The following is a 24,818-nucleotide window of genomic DNA, read 5'->3' as shown; positions in this document are numbered from 1 at the left end:
GATTTTAAGATCCACCGACTTAATTTTTGCATTATGACAACGGTCGACTTATATTTTGAAGAGGGAAAAAGTTGATTTTCTCTTTTCTAACAGGAGATGACGAGACACAATTCAGGAACAAAAAGAAAGCAATAATCACATAAGCTAAATACATTTATTAAGGAAAAATAATTCAAAACTGGATAGCGAGGATAAATGTCCCTGAGAGCCCCACACAGATGCCCCCGAGAAGATCTGTCCCGAACTCTCAACTCATACACGATTTGTTGTTTCCTGTGCGAATAAGCAGGCCCCCCAAGTTAACCCATGAAGTGGATGACAAGAAAGTGGAATTTTACTAGGCTGCTGTGTTACCTGTTTATGACATTGCTTCAGAGAAAACGCTGAGAGGAATGCAAGTGTTATCCGGTACAAAATGATATAAAAATGAATGTACCAAGTACAATGAACAAACATATGAGAACAAATATCTCTACAATTTCTTTGGGCACGTAAAAATGTAATGAAATGCATGAGAAACATTTTCAAAGTCTAAGAAATGAGAACCCTGTGGATGAATTTTAATCTTTGTGTGAACATTAACCAGCTTAAAAAAGACATCATCAAATAATATAAGATCAACTTTAAAACTGTGCAAGCAAGTAATTTACAACATGCGATAAGACTGCTCACTTGAATTAATCTAAGAGACTGTTTACAATGCTTCAGTGAGTGCAATTGTTTTTAGTACACAAAGAAACAGAGGCACTGCTATGCAATTGGGAACAAAATCTAATTATGAACATATCATGTTTAATAGTCTTATAATGAATAGTTACTCTACGGTAGTTTGGTACCCTAATTGCAGAAATATTTTGCAACGAAAATAACTTAAAACATACTGGTGCTTTGTCATTCATCAAAAGACCGTTAACAAACCGAAGAGAGCAGCAAGGAGAACAATTGCCTCAGGCCTCTTCTCAATCGATTAACCATTCAAACAGATTGTTGGAAATGAATTGCTAAACATTTCTACAGAACTTAGTATGGAGGAATCAAAAAACTTAATTACTATAGATCTGTTCTCTTGTGTAAACTATTCAAGGTGGCTATTGTAGTTTTCAAATACCAAAAACAAACAAAAAAACAATTTTAGGCATACGTAAAACTGGGTGAGCTACAATGTTTTTGAAGAAAAAAAAAAAGTTAAAATATCATTTGTCTTTGGCCGCATGCAACAAATTAAATTTGAAATCATTTTAAAAGTCACATAGTGCAAGGTGAATTAACAACAATAACAACAACAACAAAATGTATATATGACAAGGTTTGCTACACACTTGGACACACTCGTAGTACTGTACGGAAAATTTTACTACAGTAACCTTCAACTACAGCTGTAAATGAAAATGTTGGGCTTTTCCTGTTCCTTAGGAATATCCTATCTAAATTGAGTTTCCTGACCAAATTTCCAACTAAGTCCCAAGAAAAAAAGTGACCTGGCACTGCAAATTGAGTTGGAAGTCACAAAGTAGAATTCTGAAATAAAAGGCAACAAGTGTCATCTAGGTCAAAATTTTCCAAATTTACATTTGTTGATGGAATGTTCAATGAACACTTTTTAAAAGTATTCAAACCAATTATTGTGAAATAAACATGGCAAATTGTTCTCAAAATACATTTGTAAAAGTACTCAAAGCAAGATGTCAGACATCTCAAAATATCGAAAAAAAAAAAAAAAAAAACGTACTAATAGCACAATTGATCCTATTGTAGCATATAACTTGTTGCTATTCAGAAATACCGGCATCTGATTTTTGTTTTCAAGGGCAATGTACAGTATTGTGGGATAGTAAGTCTATTATCGGAAACAGCGCGATATGACTCTCTTCACAAGCACCAACTTTCCTTACGTTTCTCAGGATAAAAGAAAAATGCTGTGATTAAAAAGATTAAAAGTGCTTGTGATCCCATAAAAAATCTGAAATAGCATTATTATGTATCATATTTCATATTTCGAGACGATTTGACTACATACGACAATTTGGCAAAGCGCAGATGACGAGAAATGAGTCTTTCAATCTGCTGTTTAGCTAGTCCTGAATTTATGGTGCTCTGGCGCTGCCAACTGGGTGATGACTTTGGCAGAGTAATGATTTCAGCTGATTTAGAATTCAGCCCAACGGAGGAGGAAGATTCAGAAGGAGGAAAATGCGACAGAGAGCAGCAAAATGTCAGGATATTCTTTTTATCTAAGTATTTTTCCCCAATTATTAAATAAATTGTATGGTTATGACAAATAACAGTATTGTGCTAAATGGAATATAAAAAAATTAGAAATGCATTTACTCAGTATGACAGGGCTAAATTACTGCATAATGGTCAAAACTGCCGACTTCTTAAACCTCCCGAACTGTATTTTTGCCACCAGAGTTAGTCGGTTCTTGTCATTTCCCTGCGGGGACTGGGAGACAAGGAAAGCGTGTGAGAGCTATGCTACATGCTAACCCAAACCAAGCAGCTCTTCTAAGTCTCTTCCTCGCCTTTCGAAAATGAAAAATCCAACAAAACTACTCCAACTCATGTCACACATGGCGGCGGGGGTGATAGCCTTCACTGACTGGCCAGCCTCCGGCAGTGAGCAAGTTTTAGCTCGTTGTTGAACTACATTCTCTGTGGACAAACTGACCGACGTCGGAAGATGTGGCTGCCCAAGCCGAGGATAGTGCTCTCTCGGCGGGCACACGAAGAGGGATGAGAAGGGAGGAAGTCTCTACACCAGGGGTTCCCAACCTATTCCACTAAGGCACACTGTGGGTGCAGGATTTCATTCTTACCAAACAAGATGACAACACTTTTTCCCCAATCTGGTGTTTTACAAGTGCAATCAGTTGATTGCAGTCAGGTGTGGCTTGTTTTAGCAGAAGCCTCATTGGTTCAACTGTCTCTGCTGGATCGGCTGGAACAAAAACCAGGACCCACAGTGTGCCTTGAGGACTGGGTTGAAAACCCCTGCTCTACACAATTGAGAACCGCAGACGAGAATGCGTGGCTGCCCGAGCACGGACGCTCATCGGCCGGCGACCATGGTGTGCGACAAGCTGCCGGTCGTCGGCCGAGGGAGGTGGCCACTCAACCCCTTTTCGGTGGACAGGGAGCATTGTCACCCACAAAATGCAAGCCACCTCCTTATTAAAATGTGTGTCATGATCCCAGTATTTGACATAATATTAAATATGTAACTGTATTCTTCGCGCTGAACACGATCATTTTGAAACCCAAAAAGGGTCACACGCCTCCTGGTGCAGCAACAAAAGCCTGCAGCACATTGGGCTGGTGAGATGCAAAAAATAAACGAATAAATCCATAAAATCAGCTGAATCTGCAGTCTTTTTGCATAATAAAGTGTATCATATATAACTGTATTGTGAAGATGATTAGTCCGCTGACATCACATTCACCTTCTTCCTCAATCCAGACTCTGGCCGGAAGTCACTCATTTTCATGGCGCGGGATTCAGAAAATTGAATAAATATACCGATCGCTTCCACACACAACCAAGTCGTCCGTTTCATTCAAGAGCATAAAATACCACATGAAATATGAAATAAAAATGCTTTTAGCTGTCATAGGCACTTTAATGCTCTTATGAAGAAGTTGCTGATTTTCTGACTTCTCTGTTGGCTTGCAATGTGTATGGTACTGCAAATGCACCACACCCTACTAAACTGGTGTCTGACAATGCAAATTAAAAACATCACAGAAATATATCAGGTCTTAAAGACAAAAAATGAAACAGGCAAATTACAGCATTAAATGCTTAATAAATGAATCTTAACAGTGTAAAACAATAGTTATTAGCAGATTATGTTCATGACACAAAGATTTATATTTTAACACGATCATAGTTAAAGGTGCAGTGTTTCCTTAATCCCAGCAGTCAAATGATACACGCATTGTCCATAATTGTTTCTTGCTATTTCGATAGAATGTGTTAACTGAAATCAAGCGAATTCGAAAACGTGTCTTTGCTTGACTCAGTTGGTTGTGAAAGCTTGAGTAAACAATGTGATTTGCCAACGGGATTAAATCTTTGCAGCCAATTGACTCTTGACATTATTGACATACTGCATAGGAAGCAGTGTGATTACCTTAGTTGAGCCAATGAACTCCTGGATTTGGAAAAGATTGATAAGAGTGGAGATGTAAGGCAATGAGGATTGGAAAAGACATTTTCTTGTAGAAATAAAATCGACCTGCAGAAAATGAATCGCCAGGGTCTCAGCAAAAAACAAAAAACAAAAAAAATTGTCAGAGGACCTTGGACTTTGGCTCTGAAAACAGAGCAATAGCTACAAGAGAGGACATCTTTGGAATATATTATTTTTGTATTAGCCAGGTGCACATGGGCGTCTGGTTAGGACCTGATAGACACAAGGGAAGTATCAGTGGGGGCCATGTAAATCAAGTTGGTTGGAGATAGACATAGAATTGACCTGAGGCCAAACAAACTAGACTTTTAACATTTCCCAGAGTCCCCGTAAACAGCCCTGAGACCTGCCAGCACTCGGCTCTACTTCATGCAGTATATGCTGTGAGAAGGCAGGAGCGTGTTTAGAAAGACTGACAAGGATAGTGGCAGAAGTAAATGTGACGATTTCTCAGATTTCTTCCCTTACTCCACTAAATTATAGGACTTCATTTCCAAGATGAAATCCCTGAGTACTCACTGCAGTAGTAGCATGACAACACAGCCAAGACTGCTGGTCTAATCCTTAGAGGAGTTTGACGAAAGTACAGACCATAATGGCAGATGTATGAGGAAACTTGAAGAACTATTTCACTCGAGACAGCAAAGAATCCGACCAGAAACTTGAATTCACTGGTATTTTGGATGACTATTACGTACATATATACCGTATTTTTAGGACTATAGATCACCGTTTTTTTCATAGTTTGGCAGAGGGTGCATCTTACAGTATACTCTGGAGCGACATATGTGTGATTATTTACGGTTGGGTTGGGCCGACTTCTCTCTCGCTAACTTTTTAAAAATAAATATATATTCATATATTTATACTAAAACGATGTATGGATGTTAAATAAAATAAATAATTTGGATAAAACAGAGAAGGCGCTGTGCATGCCTGCGCACGTGAACGCAGTGGCTCTCTTTTCAATCTTCCCCTCCCAGCGCCCTGCGGTGTCCTCCGCGAGCATCTTGATATTTTCTTTTCGATATGGAGCAGCTATAGGAGTGAAAACCAAACTAAAGACAGGGGAATTGAAAAGCAAACAACTGTGGTAGGAGTGGGATATGGAAAAAATTCAAATTGATTGTTGAAGGTGCTATACGGAAACCTGTGTTGGCTTAGCAGAATGTAAACAAATGTAGAGCTTTGGTCTCATACGAGAAATATTATTTAACAAACTTTTCTAGCGTTATTTCGTTGTGTAAATGCATTTATAATGATCATAAAAAATATGTAGACTATTTAAACATTGAGAAAACTTGCATTTCTTTTCTGCCAACTGAAGGAGATTAAAATGAATGTCAAATCCACTATCCGCCTGTTAGAACAGACACGCAAATATAAAAGATATAAATGTTTATTGAATATCCATCTTACAGTCTTGTTTAACAGAGAATTCGTTACAAAAGACAGGCTTCGATTTGTTATCATTATGCATGTATGCACCTCATTGTCACAAACGTGATCACACAAAACGCAACCACCCATCGCATCCCCGCATTCCTTTATTCTCCTGAGTCCTCACAAATGAAAGATTGGAATTTCGTTTTTTTTTTTTTTTTTTTGGCTCGTGCCTACGAGTAAAACATAACATTTCGTTTTTTTTTTTTTACTTCAAATCATATCAAGTTATTTGTTAATTATTTTTTTCCTTTTCATTGCACATTTTTTGGCTGGTGCGACTTATACTCAGGTGCGACGTATAGTCAGAAACATACGGTAATTGTGATTGTTATATTGTGTATTTAAATAGTAGGAGTGGGAACCTCTTGGTACCTCACGATACGATACGATTTGCGAAACAAACCTCATGATAGCGATGATCTGACGATATGTCGATACAACGATTATTGATACATTGGTCAGGAAATCATTTTAGGATATTCTACAAACAGCTAATAAAAAGAAAAGCAAGCCTCTGCTGTGAATTGGAATGAGTTTATCACTAGTAGACATCCAATCCATTTAAACTGGAAGGGTGGCAGCTTGTTCATTCGCTGCCATCCCTCCCACTTCAAACAGATTGAACGTCTAAGGCCATCTGTGGCAGCCAATGCCAGGCAATGATGTACTTTTGGGCCATTTAAGGTCATTCACGTGTTGATTTTCAGTTACTTCCTATTTATTTTGGGGTATTTTACGGGTCACTTCCTGTTTATTTTGCGTTACAGAACAGGAAGTAACCTGGGAATCACCCAAATGAATAGGTAGTGACTCAAACTCAACACGGAATGACCTGTAAATGCCCTAAAATGAACAGTAAGTGACAGAATGACTGTGAATGCTCTGGTTTCGAATGAACGAACGTTCCCAGTCTAAATGAATTGGGTTTCGAGCACCGTCAATGGCAGCCCTATAGTTAACTGAGACACTGTTATGATGGAATATTTTGGTAGCCAGTTGTTGTTTATTTTTTATTTTTATTTTTTTAAACATTGACACATTTTTAAAACGATATCTCATTTCTTGGCCAGAGCATATCGATAACATTTTGGGAAACAAAGTATCACGATATATCACCATTTCGATATTTTGTCACACCCCTAATATATAGTATTATACATAAATGTTGGATCTTCCAGGGAAAATAATATATACCTTTTGCTTTTTCTTTTTTTTTTTTTGTTGATGTGTAATTGCAGAAGTCTTGCTGTGCCCCCTTCGGAGGTGAACACTCTGACATAGACACATGTCTTACCCTGAGCACCTCCCACTGTTTAGACGCTTCTCGAGGCTTAGTGGTGGAGCCAGACATTGGGCATTTGAAATTTAAGTTGGGCATAGGAGAAATTAGGCGAAGAGGCAAGGAAATGGGATGTTGACTTGAACTGGCCCTAGGGGCAGCTGAGAGAGTGTCCCTGTGCAGCTTCGCTGGATGCCTGACAGTTTGATGGAGTGAGCAGAGGCTACCCTGCGGCCCAAGCTGCTGTCTACAGCTCTGATGTAGCCCAGCGAGAAACAGATTGAGCCTCCGGGCATCGCTCTGTACTGCTACTACGCTCATCACTCTCGTTCTCACTCTATGCTCCTTCTACTGTCTCTCTCTTTGTGACTATTTATGTGAATCCAATAAATATAGAAATGTAAAGTCGTTACGAATAGCAAATTATCACCAAGTAGTACACTTTAACTTTAGCTCATTCAAACATGGAAACATTTACAAGTACCTTGATCTAATTTGCAATTCCATTACATGACAAATATACACTCACCGGCCACTTTATTAGGTACACCATGCTAGTGCCGGGTTGGACCCCCTTTTGCCTTCAGAACTGCCTCAATTCTTCGTGGCATAGATTCAACAAGATGCTGGAAGCATTCCTCATAGAGTTTGGTCCATATTGACATGATGGCATCACACAGTTGGTGCAGATTTGTCGGCTGCACATCCATGATGCGAATCTCCCGTTCCACCACATCCCAAAGATGTGGTGGAACGGAATTGAGATCTGGTGACTTTGGAGGCCATTTGAGTACAGTGGACTCATTGTAATGTTCAAGAAACCAGTCTGAGATGATTCCAGCTTTATGACATGGCGCATTATCCTGCTGAAAGTAGCCATCAGAAGTTGGGCACATTGTGGTCATAAAGGGATGGACATGGTCAGCAGCAATACTCAGGTAGGCTGTGGCGTTCCAACGATGCTCAATTGGTATCAAGGGGCCCAAAGAGTGCCAAGAAAATATTCCCCACACCATTACACCACCACCACCAGCCTGAACCGTTGATACAAGGCATGATAGCGCCATGCTTTCATGTTTTTGACGCCAAATTCTGACCCTACCATCCGAATGTCACAGCAGAAATCGAGACGCATCAGATGAGGCAACGTTTTTCCAATCTTCTATTGTCCAATTCCGATGAGCTTGTGCAAATTGTAGCCTCAGTTTCCTGTTCTTAGCTGAAAGGAGTGGCACCCGGCGTGGTCTTCTGCTGCTGTAGCCCATCTGCCTCAAAGTTCGACGTACTGTGCTATGCTCTTCTGCCTACCTTGGTTGTAACGCGTGGTTATTTGAGTCACTGTTGCCTTTCTATCAGCTCGAACCAGTCTGGCCATTCTCTTCTGACCTCTGGCATCAACAAGGCATTTCCGCCCACAGAACTGCCGCTCACTGGATATTTTTTCTTTTTCTGACTATTCTCTGTAAACCCTAGAGATGGTTGTGCGTGAAAATCCCAGTAGATCAGCAGTTTCTGAAATACTCAGACCAGCCCTTCTGGCACCAACAACCATGGCACGTTCAAAGTCACTCAAATCACCTTTCTTCCCCATACTGAGGCTCGGTTTGAACTGCAGGAGATTGTCTTAAACCATGTCTACATGCCTAAATGCACTGAGTTGCCGCCATGTGATTGGCTGATTAGAAATTAAGTGTTAACGAGCAGTTGGACAGGTGTACCTAATAAAGTGGCCGGTGAGTATGTGGATTGTTGTAAAATAGCTTAAAACCATAACAAAACAAACACATAATCTGCCAAAAAAATACAGTCAATATGTAGGTTGGTGTACGACTTGTAATCGATAACACTCAAAAATTTTGAATGCCAACAACATAAAGCAGCGTCTGTATAACCCAAAAGATTTGTTGTATAGTAAATCTATATTTACAGTATACACACTGATTTTAAACGAAATTTTTATTCATTCATCTTCCATGCTGCTTATCCTCACAAGGGTGCTGGAGCAAATGACAGCTAACTATTGGTAGTAGGCAGGGTACACCTTTAATTTGTTGTCGGCCCATTGTAGGGCACAACGGAACGAAAAGAAAACAAACATTCAAGCACACTGTCATGACTGGGGACAATTGAGAGTGTTAAATCAGCCTGGCATGCTTTTGGGGATGTAGAAACTGGAGTACCTGGAGAAAACCCCCGCAGGTATAGGAGAACATGCAAATCCCACAAATGAAAGCCAAAGCCTGGGATTGAACCAATGGGCTCAGAAATGTGAAGCGGACGTGCTAACCTCTCAATACCATGCCCCCGGATGAAATCTATAAATAGGCAAATTAGTACACTCCAATGAAAGACCACCATTTCTTTTTTAGATTACAAAAACAAACTTAATTCACTACAATCCGAGCCAAAGTGTTATAGCTACTTTCAAGCTTTTTTTAAAACATTTTATTTTGTCTTTCCTGCTGCTACACGGAAGTGACAATTCTTTGTCAAAAAATGTGCAGTAAAATGAGATACACTTAACCCCCACTTTGGTTATCGTCAGTGTTGTTAATAACAGCGTTACAATAAAACGGCATTACTAACGGCGTTTTTTTTTTTTTTTGAGTAGTGAGTAATCTAATTACTTTTCTCATCTTGGCAACGCCATTACCGTTACTGAGGATGGAAAAGCGCGCGTTACTATGCGTTACTATATTGGTTGAATGACGCGACAAAAGTCTGATGGAGACTCACCAAGACGACAGCACAGCAGGAGTGGGGAGGAGGCAAAAACGTTGTGACGCCGAGCAAATGCGATGCCAGGTGGCTCCGATAATACCTGACTGTAGCCGATAGCCTACTAACTACGCCAACATGATATGGTAGACATGGTAGATATACATAGAACTAGATACATATACACAGAACTAGATGTGAAATGACAGACAAGGCGGCATTGGCAAAATGTACAATTATAGGAACTAGATGTCTTGGTAAACAGCCGCCATCTAAAAGCAGTAGACTTCTTAGGAAGGCTCTGTTGGAGAGAACCTTCCTAGCGAACCTAAGTAATTTTTTATCTAAAATACTCCTAAATCGGCAGAATCTTGACTTGGGAGTTTATCTTTAAATGATGAAACAGTTTTAAAACTTACACCTGTCAAACGTAGACAGAAAGGAACTAATGCAATAATGGGAGCAATTTTAACAACTTTTAACAGTTGATTCTACGGTGGCTGAGAGGTGTCAGGCGAAATGCAAAGTCCAAACGCTGTTTGCTGTTGTGGTACGAGCTATTTGCTTTCGTGTTGTGGCAGTTGGGATTCGTGCTTTTGCCAATTTGTAATCGCGCTTCAGGATTTTGGGATCATGTTGTGGCAGTTTGCATTCGTGCTTTTTTCTTTTGCAAAGCGTTTGCAATTTGGGTTCGTGCTTTTTTTTGTTTGCAAAGTGTTTGAACTTTGCATTTCGCCTGACACCTCTCGGCCACCGTATGATTCAGGGTAAAGGGTAAATTAGGGTAAAGAATTGGGGTAGGGCCGATATGTCCCAAAAATCTTTTAAACTTTACATAGTGGGACCTATGTTTTTATTTTTTTATTTATCTTTATTTTTATTTTTATTTTTTTGAGGGAAAAAAAAAACAAAACATGAAAATTATCACCAGTTACTTTGCCAAGTAACTAATTACTCTTACTTTCAGGTAACTGAGTTACTAAGGCAGTTACTTTTTGGGAGAAGTAATTTGTAACTGTAATTAATTAATTAAGTAATTAATTAATTACTTTTTAAAAGTAAGATTAACAACACTGGTTACTGTACCACCACAATTACAAAAATAGATGTGTACACAGGTCAAACATACTTATATCTGTACATTTACAAATACTCTCTTCTCTAAGAGTACAAAACAACACTACTTCTAATCCACATACATTTATTAGCCCCTTTACCATCCCCTTTTTGTTAGTAAAGTGATGAGCACTACAGATGCTGTTTGCTGAGCTAAGGCCAGTACATGGGAGAGAAGCAAGAGGAGAGGGAGGTGTTGGGAGGCAGAAGGAAGGGGAGTCAGGCGATTGGCAGTCCACGGTCATAATGAAAAGAATCTGGCAGTAGCCCACTGTGTGCTGGTCATGAGAAGCATGTGCCGCCGGGGGGCTCTACTGCTAATTTAAGGGGGCAGCCAAGCGTTTCACGCTAGGCTTGTCATCAGGCCAGAGGGGGCCTCATACTGGGTGACAGCAATTGCATGGGTGGGTAGGTGGTTTGGGGAGTTAGTTTGAGGAAACCAGCAGAAAGGTTCACTTAGAACCCCCCTTCCTTGTACCTCCTGCTTGCACTCTGCAATGATCAAACATCATCGTGGGGATGGTAGAGAATTACAAATGAATGACTTGTGGCAAAACGAGTGGACTCATATTCCTGTTCTCTTCAGTTCTCGCCCAAGGTAAAACCTGCTGCTGAGCAACATTTCATTTAGGCTAACATGGAATCGGTAATGCAGAACACCAAGTCAAATGAAATCATAAAATATAGTTGTATAATGTTAATATAGTCTGTCTTAAAAGAAACCTACTTACTGTAGAGGACATTCATAATGGAATATTAATACAATACAGGTAGTTAAACCCGAATTATGTGATTTCGACTTTACAACGCCGGAGTCTTGTCCGTCATTTTGTTTCTAGTCGAGTCATTTTTGTGTGTTTTTTTTTTTTCCCTTGTAAACCATACCTCATTATACCTCACAGTATTTTATTAACATGAGTGTTTTGTCCTTTGGCAAAATGTGAATCATATTAGAATGTTGACTTTTGTTTTGTTATACTAGCTTTTATTTTGTTGCAGGAAGCGTAGAGCAGGTAAAACTTCCGTACGCGAGTAAGAGCGTATGCACACACAAAGAAGAACGTATTTGTGCTCAGGAAGAAGAGCCCACGCGTACACACGAGGTTGCGCACATTTGTTCCTACAAAGAAGTTGCGCAGCCAATTCAGAGAGGGGAAAGATTACAGCTAAACTCGCTGTCTAGCTAGGATTAAGCTCCAACGTCTTGGTGAGGACAGTACAATGACATATAATACATGTTTTTGGATAGTTATTTTGAGATTTAGGGGGTATTTAAGGGTAATTAATGTCATGCCAGGGGAAGGGTTCTGTCCTGTCTAGGTTTATTGTCGTGTCTCATCCTTTTATATTTTGAAACCTCAAACTCCTGTTTCCACCACTCACCCTTCCTGTTGCCTCACTATTCTCTGATTGTGATTACCAATTGGTCCCACCAGTGCCCCATTCCTCATGTGCTTAAATTGTTTGTCACTCCTTAATCTTGTGCCAAAGTGTCTTCGCCGTTTGTTGTCTATACAGTCCAACTCCACAGTCACAGAAATTCTACAGTACGCTGTTTGTTTATAGTCTTCTGACTAGTGATGGCGATATGAAGCCTCATGAGGCATTGTACCACTTGAGCAAATTGGTTTGAGAAAGGGTTCATTTCTTGGAGCGTCATGTGTCCACGGAACCACCTACTGGCTAAGTGTATAATTACAGTAATTTGTCTCCCAACCACATGAGTGATTCGTTAATTTTTGTGTGTGTGTCTGGTAGGGACGGTATTATTTTAGCAAAATATTGTCTGAACAAATCCTTGATGTACATAGATTATCACATAAGTATATATATATATATATATTTCTTCAATTTTCTTTTCATTGTTTTCCAGTCACAGAAGTTAAATTTGGCATACATCTTTAGCAATGGGATCAAACTCATAATCTGAGTGACCATAATGTATGGGGGGGGGGGGGGGGGGCAGTACTGCCTGAATCAAAAAGAAAAAAACAAAAAGGACCTATACATATGAAACAAAAACGCACACATAGACATAAAGAATGCCTCACAGTCATAAAAATATATGATATGGCGATGTCTCCTGTAGGTCAGCAGTGCCAAGCAGCTCCCCAAAAATCAACATACTCATTTGTAACCCACAGACTACCTGTACAATTATTGTAAATGTTGAGGGTTTATTTTGGTACCTTTTCGGATTGGTGAACTCATGATTTCAATCATTTCTATAACCTAGTAAAGTATTGTGTTTACATTTCCTAATAGTGAGTGTCATGCTGGGTCAATTTTGAACACTTACCTACATTATCACATTTGGTTCTTTTCACAACTTGGCTAAGGGCGTATTCACACCTGCACTGTTTGGTCCAGACCAAACTAAAAAAGTCTGTGGTGCGCACCTTTTGGGCTGGAGTGAATACAAACCAGCAAACTTTTGTGCGGACCAAACAACCGGTCCGGGACCTCGCTGTAGAGGTGGTCTCAGTTCGCTTCCAAGCAGACCGTGGAGCGGTTCGCAATGGGTGTGAAAGCAACCGCACTGTGGTCCGGACCATGGCTGAATTGACATACCCTTTTGATGCTCCAAATTTCCCACAAATTGTAATTGGATAAAACACATCATTATGAGCACATTTGCAGTACTTTCCAGAGCTCTCTGCAGAGCTCCATGATTATCTATTTATTTATTTTACCGTGTTACCGCGCCCAGACCGTCTTGTCCAATGATTGAACAATTTTTGCACATGCCTAGGTTTGTTGTCAAATCCTGGTTCACTTCCAGACTAAATGTACCATATTTTTTGGACAACAAGTTGCACCTGAGTATAAGTCGCACAAGCCATAAAATGCCCAACGAAGAGAAAAAAAAACATATATAAGTCGCACCAGATTATAAGTCGCATTTTTGGGGGAAATTTACTTGATAAAATCCAACACATAGAACAGATATGTCATCTTGAAAGGCAATTTAATTTAAAAATACAATAGAGAACAACATTCTGAATATGTGTACAGTGTACAGTGCATGAACAACGAAATGCGAATATGTCCTCACCAGGCCGCTATGGCTCGGTCCTGGCTATACAGCGAGGTAAACTCCCAAATGACGATGCTGGACGTCCGTATAATTTGCTGAATCAATTTCATCCTCGATACCAAACAGCTTTGCATCAACTTCGATAAATGATAATTAGGTGCTATTACAGCAATGACACAAACGGTTAGCATGCGTTCGCTAGCATTAGCACATCGTTCAAACAACCACACAACTGGCTCTAAGTGTCCGATCGTGGGTGGAAAACACAGAACAACAAGAGAAAAGATGATACACACAGGCGTTGCCTCTGAAGAGATATTTTACAAGCATAAACAATGAACGTAAGTTCGCAGCCGTCTCTCTCTCTCTCTCTCACTCGCTCAGAGACGTGGCGTAGCTGTCCGTCTTCTTCTGGCGTATGAGCGCTCTTCTTTGCGTAAACAATGTAAAATGCGACTTATAGTCCGAAAAATACGGTATTTTGGTATGGACCAAATAAAGCGTTCTATGGACTTTCCTGTTGTGAATACACCCTAAGATTAGGGTTAGATTTTTATTGACATACTGTACATCGCCAGTATATTATTAATGAAGGTTAGTTGGATTAACAGAAATAAATCTTTTTAAATTGGTATCAGACAAAGAAACAGATGGAAGTGTTTTATTCACCTGACTTACACAGAGGTAGCACAGCACATATCTATTTATTATGTGAGTGGAAATAGTTGTTGGTTACATTATGTGGCGGTCTATGGTTCACTCGATACAAGTCCAAGTTGTAGTCTTAATTTAGCCCAAAGTCAGGTGAGATAGGGGCAAGCTTATTGCGACCCTTAAAATATTTAGTAGGCCCATAAAAAAATTCTAAGCTAGTAGTCTACAAGTTCACAAGGCTATGGTAGTTTCTCCAAATGCTCCTTAAAAAGACAGACAAGTTTTTTTTTAAATTAATGCTCCCAAACATAAAAGGTGGGAAAGTTAAATGAAAATTTTAAGAGGTATTGTATGCATACTTTGTAAGGAAAAAAACAAAACAAGACAAACAGTTGCGTTCTACATCAACCAGAAAACTTGAAGATGCACGGGGGCCATAAGAGGAGCAGTGTTAGAGATTAAGGCAGTGCTGAAAGGTGAATAGTCGATGGTAGATGAATGGGAGATAAAGTCGCTGTGTGAGGAGTTTGTTGCCTCTGGAACAAGCCTCCACATGACAAAGACTGGAAATGATATGAAGCAGAGCGAGGAAGACAGAGAGCTCTGTAGAATGAAGGAGGAGAGAGGCAACCACATTGCACATCTTCAGGCTGTGAATAATTTAGAGGAGCGCTGGGGAGACGAGATGAAGATGAACACAAAACACTGGCAGCATTTGACCTGGAGCTGGAGCTACATCAGTGCACATCACAGAGTGGAAAGCTTTTTCCCTCTTCCTCCCTGAGTGTGTATCCCTTAACTTGGGGTTGCTCGTCATCTGCCTTTCCTTTGTGGCAGCAAGGAAACAGCTGTATGTTATTCTTGTTTTGCCTCACATTCAATGAAATTCAACAGGATCGTTGACAATCTCTTTTTTTTGCTGGCTTCATTACAACTTCTAGTTTCAGCATTGTATTTTTGGCTTAAAAAGTGTTTCGGACCAAAACAACAGACACATTTTTAGTCACGTTTCAGGTACCGAATTATTGGAGCAGCTCTAATATACCTCGGTAGGGTTGGGTGATGATATGATTGTGATATGAAAAATTAGAGGTTGATTTTGATGCCGTGACTGTATGTCCTCAAACAAACTGGAAATGGGCATTGTACTAAAGCCAATTGCGTACAGCATGTAACACGTCACCTTTACTCATTAATATTTATGACGTTAGCAACTGTTGCTAGGGGGATCAAACCCGTGCTTGTCCCTCATGCTAGATACATGTAAATAGTGTACGAATGAGATGTTTCCTAAGCTAAACCTATTAATTCTGTCCGAAAATGATGTTGATCGTACCAAATTCACTGGTAAAGATGTGGAAGAACATACAAATGTTCAGTTAAAGAGATGGCTTGAGTGTCGAGGGCTAAAAAAGACGGGAAAAAGAGCAGACCTGATCCAGAGGTAGCTTTTTAATCGACACCTTTTTTTTGTGTGCATTGCCTTACGGCACTGACGATAACATTCTCCTGTTTCAACAAGCTATCCTTTACCACCATATGCCCTGTCTTTCTTAAATATTATATCCTCCGTTTGTCTTACATCTCTGACAGTTCTTGGGGGTCATTTATATTGCTATTTTTGTGTAGCGATCGCAAATGCTACTTAGTGACATCCAACGAACACTTTTATTTTTTTCATTGATAAAAAAATCTTAATTCAGTCAATTTATTTACACTTCTCCCTTACTAAGGTTGTTCCTTTACAACAGAAAAGGTAAAGGTGTTAAATTTAGATGCTACCTGTAGGCATGAGCAGGCTTACTACAAAAAGACCACTGCCAAACATGGCAAATTTATTTAAATATCTTTATTTATAAAAATAGGCCTACATGACTGTTGTGATAAATTATTATTATTTTCTTTTTTACATTTTTTTTCAAGTCATTCAATTGTCAGACAGAAGCAACACGGCAAAACGCCACGCTAAAAAATAAGTAAAAAAAATATCAAAATGGCCTACGTCTTTGAAGCAGGACTGTTGATCTGTAGGACCATGGCCCCCGACAAAATGTTTACTGCATATGAAGGTGAATGGCTTCACCTTTCTGGCACTGAACTGGTCTTTCGGACGTCCGCACAAGCTGATCCATTGTTCACATTTTTTTCCTCTGAGTTTTTGGCTTCGGTGAAACGTATGAAGAAAACATCCTTCATATGTGGACAGTCGTAATGTCTAGAGTCGTTTCTACAAGTTCCATGGCAGCAGTGTTTAATCGGCATATTCTTTTTTGAAATATTACCGGCAGAAAACAAGCATTACTAGCATTGCTTGTATGCGGCACGCTCCTATGTTGACCCCCTTTCGGTTTACGATGATGACGTCACTTAGCCTTGCGGTTGAAAAATAGCTTTCGTGTGGTACGCTATTGGAGTTGACATTTTCCTGCTTATCTTTCAAAAGAAACATGATTACTCAAAGTAGTGCTGAGTGCAGTCATGAGAGTTGACCTTTTTATGTTGTTTAATATTTTCTTTACATATTAATAAAAGTTGAGTTTTCAATACACATTTGTTAAAATTCTCAATTAAAACACAATATAAAAATCAACATGTGAAAAGTTGTGGTGAAATTGTAATCGAACAATATGAAAAAATAGAAATAAAAATTCTTGCCAGATAACCAAGCCCTATACGTAAGCATCTTGTGGAGGCATTCCCAGTGACAAGTTTTTACAATGCTATTAAGATAACAAAATAAGATAACACATGAAATTAAACAGGGTTACTACAGTACACCCAGCAAATTAGGATGTCATGAAATAATTTTACTTGTGCATTTTATTTTCTTATGCGATTGTGCGTACAGTGGTACCTCAACATGCGATCTTTTCGACATCGGACTTAAAATTTGACTTGTCATTTGTCTCGATATATGACGAACTTCTCGAAACGCGACGATTTATGCCAGCGTCGCAATTTCATTGTTTTCTCGCAAGACAGATGCACGGCGGATTTTCTTGTGAGAGAAATCAACATGGGTCTCAAGAAGGTTAGTGGAGGTGGTGAAAAAAAAAGAAAAATAGGTGATGCTTACCATTGAAATTAAGAAGGAAATGATAGAAAAATATGAGCGTGGTGCGCACGTCAACTGGCTCCACAATCTAGCTGGAATATATCTACTATTTCGAGGATGATTCTCATTATTATTATTGCAATACGGGCAAGAAAGTAGCCAGCTTCATCAGGTTTTTTAACATTATTTTCAGAACTTGTGGAACACAACATGAATACTGTTCGCAATAGTCGACGCCAATAAACGAACATGGAAAGGAGAAGTAAAAACTCTGCCGCACCTCACTCACTCTTTCGTCAGTCACACGGCGCGTTCAGGAGCAGCATGCAAAACCCAACAGCCACATTAAACCCAAATTCGTTACATTATTATTACAATTTGTATTTATAATTTATTTGTTTTGCTATGAGTAATTGCTATATGTAATTGTACCTGCAGTATTTGTTAAGGATTTGGAGTAGGCTTTTGGGCTGTGCAACTAATTTAATTGAATTATAAAGTATTCTTATGGGAAAATCCCGCTCGACATATGACTATTTCGACATACAAACCAGGTCCTGGAACAAATTACATGCATGTTAGTATGAGTAATGCAAATACTACAACAATTCCAACTACCACTGTGGTTGGTGCGAAAGTTGACGAACTCTAAATGGACAGCATATCATAGTTAACAGTGTAATTAAATAATTTTAAGATGTTACATGCAATCGGTTTTAATACCCCCAGCTTTCCAAACAGGTACTGTAAGACTGTCATTTCGGTACTAAATATGAGGAGAGCCGGAGATCATATTAAAGATGCCGACCAAAGAAAATGTGTAACATGCTAACTGCTTTCCCCCCTCACCGCTTCATCGTTCCGCCATCCTCGCACTCCCTCTCTGCTGTCTCTTGCTCGGTCTGTGTGGCTCATATTAATGGGACGTCCCTTGTTTGTAAATGTGCCAAGTTGTGTGCACCACTGCGGGCTGTCTATTATAAGCAGGCCTTTGGGGCAACGTTTCCATATGGCACCACATATGGTGCTCAGCAGCATCAATTAATGTTGTTATAATAGTGATTTTTATGAACTATGCTTTCACTGTGTTTCTTTTGCTCCCTTTTATTGTTCCAGCTACTGCAAATTCTTCAAGCTGCCTATCTTTCTTTTACTCTTTCTTGCTTACTCCTCAGATCTCCAACAATTTGGTGCATTAACAACAGTGTTGGGCACATTACTTTAAAAAAGTAATTAGTTATAGTTACTCACTACTTCTTCCGAAAAGTAACTGAGTTAGTGACTGAATTACTCTTTCGTAAAAGTAACTAGTTACCAGGGAAAGTAACTATTTCTGTTACTTTAAAAAGAAGTTGTTGTACAGTATGTCAAAGAATTTGAAATTTTCAGAGCAGTATTCGAGTCAGTTGAATAGAAAAGAACGGACAGGTAGTTGTGTTATAGAACCATGTAATATTTATTGCACTTCACCAGCAACAGATTTATCCTACTCTTGAAGTGCAACAAAAATAAACAGATTTGAAATGCTTACAACAGATGCTGACAAAAGCTTTGCCCCGGGACATAAATTACACTTTAAAGTAAAGTTTTTTTGTTTGTTTTTTTTTTTAAACAAACTTTATTAACAACAAATACACATATACAAACATAGGGCGAGACAATTCACATATAAACAACAGGTGTTCGGCCATTCCTTACTACGCGACGAAACGTCCTACACAATGCTCAGCGCGCTTGCGCATGCATCCACACGCATACGCACATCGGTTAGAAGCGGCGAGTACTCACTATTTTTGTTTTTATTTAGTTATTTAGAACCTTTTCACTGCCTCAAAGATACTTTTTGCATGTATTACCCGCTCATACTTTTAACCGTTGTGTTTTTTTGTGTTAGCTTTGAAGCAGTTGACCACATTAGTCACGTAGCGTATTTAAACCGTCCTTATTTGCTATAACTACATTTAAGTATTTTCTGCAGACATTTTTTAATACGTTATTCCTGTATGCATCTAAACAAAACAAGTTCAGAGCGCACGGTAGTACTTTGGGTGTCAAATTCGACTCGTGTAGGACGTTTCTCCGATGTAGCAGATTTTGGCAGAACACCGGCTCTGAAGTACGTGCGCTGGTCGAGTGTTTATGTCACAGAATGGGGGATCACGTGAGATTTGACAACAACGCAGCCGTATTGGAAGCAGGTCTGGCTCACATTAAACTTGCCAGTTCGATAAACAGACAAACTCGTTACTAAGGCGAAGAACAGATATGTGATCAAACTTACGGATGTGAACAATGTTGACCATTATGAGCAAGCCGAAGACAAATGGAGTAAAGATATCGACGGGCTTCCACAATTACGCGAAATGGACATTCTGCTGTATTTATTGTTTGGTGTATGTTACTAAACTCATCAGCGATTCCGACATTACAAATCGCTACAAAGCTACGAACAGTTTTGCTGCGGATGGGTGAAGGACCTGTACATTATGACCGTATCAAACGGCAACTCCATTGTTCTTGCAAAGGTAGGCTATGTGTGTTTACTATTTTCATTGCCATGAACCTGAACGCACCCAAAGTCTTGGATGACAAATAAACAGAGCATAATAGACTCGCTACGGCTGGTGGTTTCTTCAATTTATTCAAAGTCAGTATGAATTCGCAAGTACACTTAAGTTGCTGTTATGGTTATGCGGTCATTAGTATGCACTTGACACTGTGGGGGAGGGGGCGTAAATGGTTATGTAAATTTGTCAATATTGTGTATTATTTATGGTGGGATTTTGGGGGCACTAGGGACACTTTACCTTTATCTTGCACTGCACCAAGCACTTTAATGGAAACTAACTCGTCGTACTGTTGGAACTCCAATCACAGTTTCGTTGATATCTTGACAATGACAATTAAACTCTGAATCTGAATCTGAAGTAACGCACCGCTTTTGACCGTCAGTAACGGTAACGGCGTTGTAACGGCAGAAAAAGTAATTAGTTAGATTACCCCATTACTGAAAAAAATAACTCCTTTATGTAACGGCGTTATTTATATATTTATTCCCAACACTGATTAACAGTAAAGAATCCAAAACGGATAATTCAGAAGGCTCTTACCAGTCTTACTTTTATACCATTAGGAACGATTCACAGTCACACTATTGTCAAACTTGTTTTTCCTCTGGGTATCTCAGTAAAAAATTTTAGATATGTAAAGTGGATCAAATTTAAAGTATAATGACTTAATAAAGCAATAAGTTCTTCACGTACTTACGCCGTGTAAGGTCCATTAGTGTACGCATTAGGTACGGTTTTATGCACAAAGCAATTAGTTGGTGATATATAGTACTGTAAGATTCAGAATCAGTATTTTCCCCAATCAGTGCCTTTAGTCAGGAATCTGAAAGGAAACTTAGCAAAAATCTCACAGCCACACGTGCTTTGTCAACGACACCGCAATTAGAGACCAGATCACTGGCAGTTAGTGACGAGAAACAGTGAGCAACGCTTTCGTTTGTGGAACGCACTCAAAGCAGGGTTTTAAAACGATTTCAGATTTCTAATCACTCCAAGGATAAAAGGCCTTGGTGTGTACTTTTGTCTCTGCACGGGGAGCTTCCCTTGCCATTTCTCTGCCTCTGATTTTGATTGTTTTTTGTTCGCTTCTTTTCTAGCAGGCAGGCAAGCTGGCAGGCAGTGCTGTTTGAAGGTGCAGTCAGAAGCGAGTGTGGGCCTGATGCTTTGTAGTAATATTTCCAGCAGCACAATCTCATTACTCTTTGACGTGGGAGATGCATGCAGGGGCGGATTGTCATTTCATGCTGTCAAAAGTTCCGTGAGGGGAACCGGCGATGGGAATAGAACTTCAATGACCTGCATGTCTCTGGCTCATTGAGACTGAATATATTAAGCCAAAAAACACAGATACAATGCAATGGACCGGATGCTTCAGGATCCTTGTAAACTTAATATCCAGTGCCCCAAGGGTGAGGAATTTCTTCCATCTGGTAACTCGGAAAGCATATCTATTTCACAGTCTCCTAAAACTGTCTCTGTATATCTTCTGAGCAGCACATAACATTTTTAAATAAAAAAACACATTAGACTCCAGCGGCTCCTTTCTTGATTGACAATGATGATGATAAAGATGACACAATGCACAGGTGTCAAGGGAGTCATATACAGTAGCTCAAAAATCCCGGAACAAGTGAAACCGCAAATTTCTAAACGTGACTTGGCGAGGGATCTTTGTATTCTTAAATGGTAAAGATCAAGGCATTAGAACTCTTGATTTCCAGAACACAATATTCCACTTTTGCAGTCAGGTATTTAATAACTGACACTACCGGGTTTTTTGGGGCTATAAAGAAGTACCAGAAAGGCGTCAAGTGACCCCGATAACAAACTGACTACTGGGCTATGTCAAACAATAGACCACTCAAAAAAAACAAACAAGCAGGTCCCCCCCCCCCACACACCCCACGGTAGTCGCTGCCTAGGTGTGAAGGGAGGGGTTTCACTCTGGATAGCTGCAATTAGCATCTTGAATATTTGCAAATACAGGGTATCCTTGGCTTTGTCAAACAATAGACCACTCCTTGGTGGGTCTTGCAAAAGAATTGGCTCACTCTCATGTGGGCGCGAAGAGCACGCAGAAGGAAACATTGGTTCAGCAACAACCTAAAACACCTACAGTGCTGGCCAAACCCCTGCAATAATGTCAGATAATGCTCATTTTCTCCCAGAAAATGATTGCAATTACAAATGCTTTGGTAGTAATATCTTCATTTATTTTGCTTGCAATGAAAAAAAAAACACAAAACAGAATGAAAAAAAATTAAATCATTATCATTTTACACAAAACTCCAAAAAGGGGCCGGGCAAAAGTATTGGCCCCCTTAGCCTGATATTTGGTAGCACAACCTTTAGACAAAATAACTGCGAACAACCGCTCCCGGTATCCATCAATGAGTTTCTTACAATGCTCTGCTGGAATTTCAGACCATTCTTCTTTGGCGAACTGTTCCAGGTCTCTTAAATTTGAAGGGGGCCTTCTCCAAATTGCCATTTTCAGATCTCTCCACAGGTGTTCCATGTGATTTGGGTCTGGCCACTTTAGAAGTCTCCAGTGCTTTCTGTCAAACAGTTTTATAGTGCTTTTTGAAGTGTGTTTTGGGTCATTGTCCTGCTGGAAGACCCATAACCTCTGAGGGAGACCCAGCTTTCTCACACTGGGCCCTACATTATGCTGCAAAATTTGTTGGTAGTCTTCAGAGTTCATAATGCCATGCACATGGTCAAGCAGTCCAGTGCCAGAGGTAGCAAAGCAACCCCAAAACATCAGGGAACCTCTACCATGTTTTACTGTGGGGACCATGTTCTTTTCTTTGAAGGTCTCATTCCCCCCCCCCCCCCCCCCCCCCCCCCCCCCCACAGTGCCATGGGCTTTACACTTATTGATGACACTGTGCAGGGTAGACACAGGAACATTCAGGTCTTTGGAGATGGACTTGTAGCATTAAGAATGCCCATGCTTCCTCACAATTTTGCTTCTTAAGTCATCAGACAATTCTTTGGTCTTCTTTCTTTTCTCCATGCTCAATGTGGTACACAAAAGGACACAGGATAGAGGTTGAGTCAACTTTAATCCATTTTAATTGGCTGCACTGGCCACCACCTGTCATGTGCCACAGGTAAGTAACAGGTGCTGTTAATTACACAAATTAGAGAAGCATCACTTAATTTTTCAAAGGGTGCCAATACTTTTGTCTGGCCCATTTTCTGAGTTTTGTGTAAAATGATCATGATTTATATTTTTCCCCATTCTCTTTTGTGTTTTTTCATTGCCAGTAAAATCAATGAAGATATTACTACCAAAGCATTTGTAATTGCAATCATTTTCTGGGAGAAATTGAGCATTATCTGACAGAATTGCAGGGGTGCTAGGGGAGACCTGGAGCAGTTGGCTCCAAAAATCAAAAATTCCAGAAGAGCATTGTAAGAAACACATTGATGGATACTGGAAGCGGTTGTTCACAGTTAATGTGTTTAAAGGTTGCGCTATCAAGTATTAGGCTGAGCGTGCCAATACTTTTGTCTGGTCCATTCTTGGAGTTTTGTGTAAAATGATAATGATTTAAAAAAAAAAAAAAAAAAAACATTTCATTCCCTTTTGTGTTTTTTCATTGCAAGCAAAAAAAAAAAATGAAGCTATTACTACCAAAGCATTTGTAATTGTAATCATTTTCTGGAAGAAAATAAGCATTATCTGACAGAATTGCAGGGGTGGTAATACTTTTGGCCAGCAGTGTAGGCAAACTGCAGATTTTGGAAGATGTAAAAAGGTTGTCCTGGGAAGTCCACTGTCCGACAAGCAGAAACTGTTTTGTCCAACTGAACAAGCCTATTCGGAAGGGGGAGAGAAAATGACCTCAAAAGGTGTTAATTGCCTCAGACAACCAGCCAATGGCACCTTTCTGCCTCCATACAGTTTACACACACATACAGTATATTTAAAGCATACTATAAGTCTGACCAAAGTATGGTTCCATGCATGAAGTTTGAAAAAAAGAAAAAAGAAAAAAAAAAAAAAGAAAAGCTGACTAGTATGTTCCATTTGGTTTACACAGAGGATAAAACTGGAAGAGTTGAAGGAACACGTAAACACTTAAAAAGAAAAGTAACATCCTGTCAGCAATTTGGTCTATTTTATGGTAGCTTTTTCACCACAACCTGCGTTCTGGGCTTGAAAGCGACAACCTGCCAGCTAGAATAACACCAGTTTACCCTTCCCCCATCAGCCAAGGCACCCCTGCCCTGCAAACATTCAAGATGCTAATTACAGCATTCCAACCCTGTGGTTTTGCGAGTCTGATTGGGAATGACTAATGAGGACCATAGTGCTTACAAAAGATATGCTAATTAGGGTCAAATGATCCTTCTCTGGTTACAAAAGTGATTTGGATCAATTGATCCCTCCTTGGTAGTTCTAGTGAAAAGAGTTGCCTCATTTCATAACTGCTACTGACAAACAATCAAAGTGACCATCTGCAGTCAGAGTCCATCGACAAGCGACTTGATGAGTTCCTCGCTACATTTTTAGTCTGTTTTGAGCAGTTTCTTGTCACAGCGCGCTTATCAATCAACACTGCATCAGGCAAAACATTTCGAAATGCCTTTATAAAACCCTGTCAATAAGGCTACGTTCATACTACAGGTCTTAATGCACGAATCCAATTTTTTGTCATATCCGTTTTTTTGGCGTGCCCGTTCAGACTGCTTTTATCCATTGAGACCGTTCAAGTATTACGCATGCACACTAATTCGCAGT

At 39.7% G+C, this 24,818-nt stretch overlaps 1 protein-coding gene and 1 long non-coding RNA gene across 10 annotated transcripts in view; one reads left to right on the top strand and one right to left on the bottom strand.

Annotated features, from left to right (window-relative positions):
- Positions 1-21,414, top strand: part of LOC130912985 (uncharacterized) — a 30,921-nt gene extending 9,507 nt beyond the window's left edge. The window contains exon 4 of one of the 2 annotated variants that reach the window (XR_009062685.1): positions 21,166-21,414. This is a non-coding gene — a long non-coding RNA (uncharacterized LOC130912985). Of the gene's footprint in view, positions 1-21,162 lie in introns of both variants that reach the window. The other variant, XR_009062684.1, reaches the window with a different exon arrangement.
- Positions 1-24,818, bottom strand: part of fbrsl1 (fibrosin-like 1) — a 532,343-nt gene that overhangs the window by 173,193 nt on the left and 334,332 nt on the right. The window lies entirely within an intron of this gene.

The sequence above is a fragment of the Corythoichthys intestinalis genome, chromosome 3 (genome assembly GCF_030265065.1).
Source record: "Corythoichthys intestinalis isolate RoL2023-P3 chromosome 3, ASM3026506v1, whole genome shotgun sequence".
Lineage (NCBI taxonomy): Eukaryota > Metazoa > Chordata > Actinopteri > Syngnathiformes > Syngnathidae > Corythoichthys > Corythoichthys intestinalis.
Note: the sequence above shows the minus strand (reverse complement) of the source record. Positions and strands in the feature narration are given on the sequence as shown.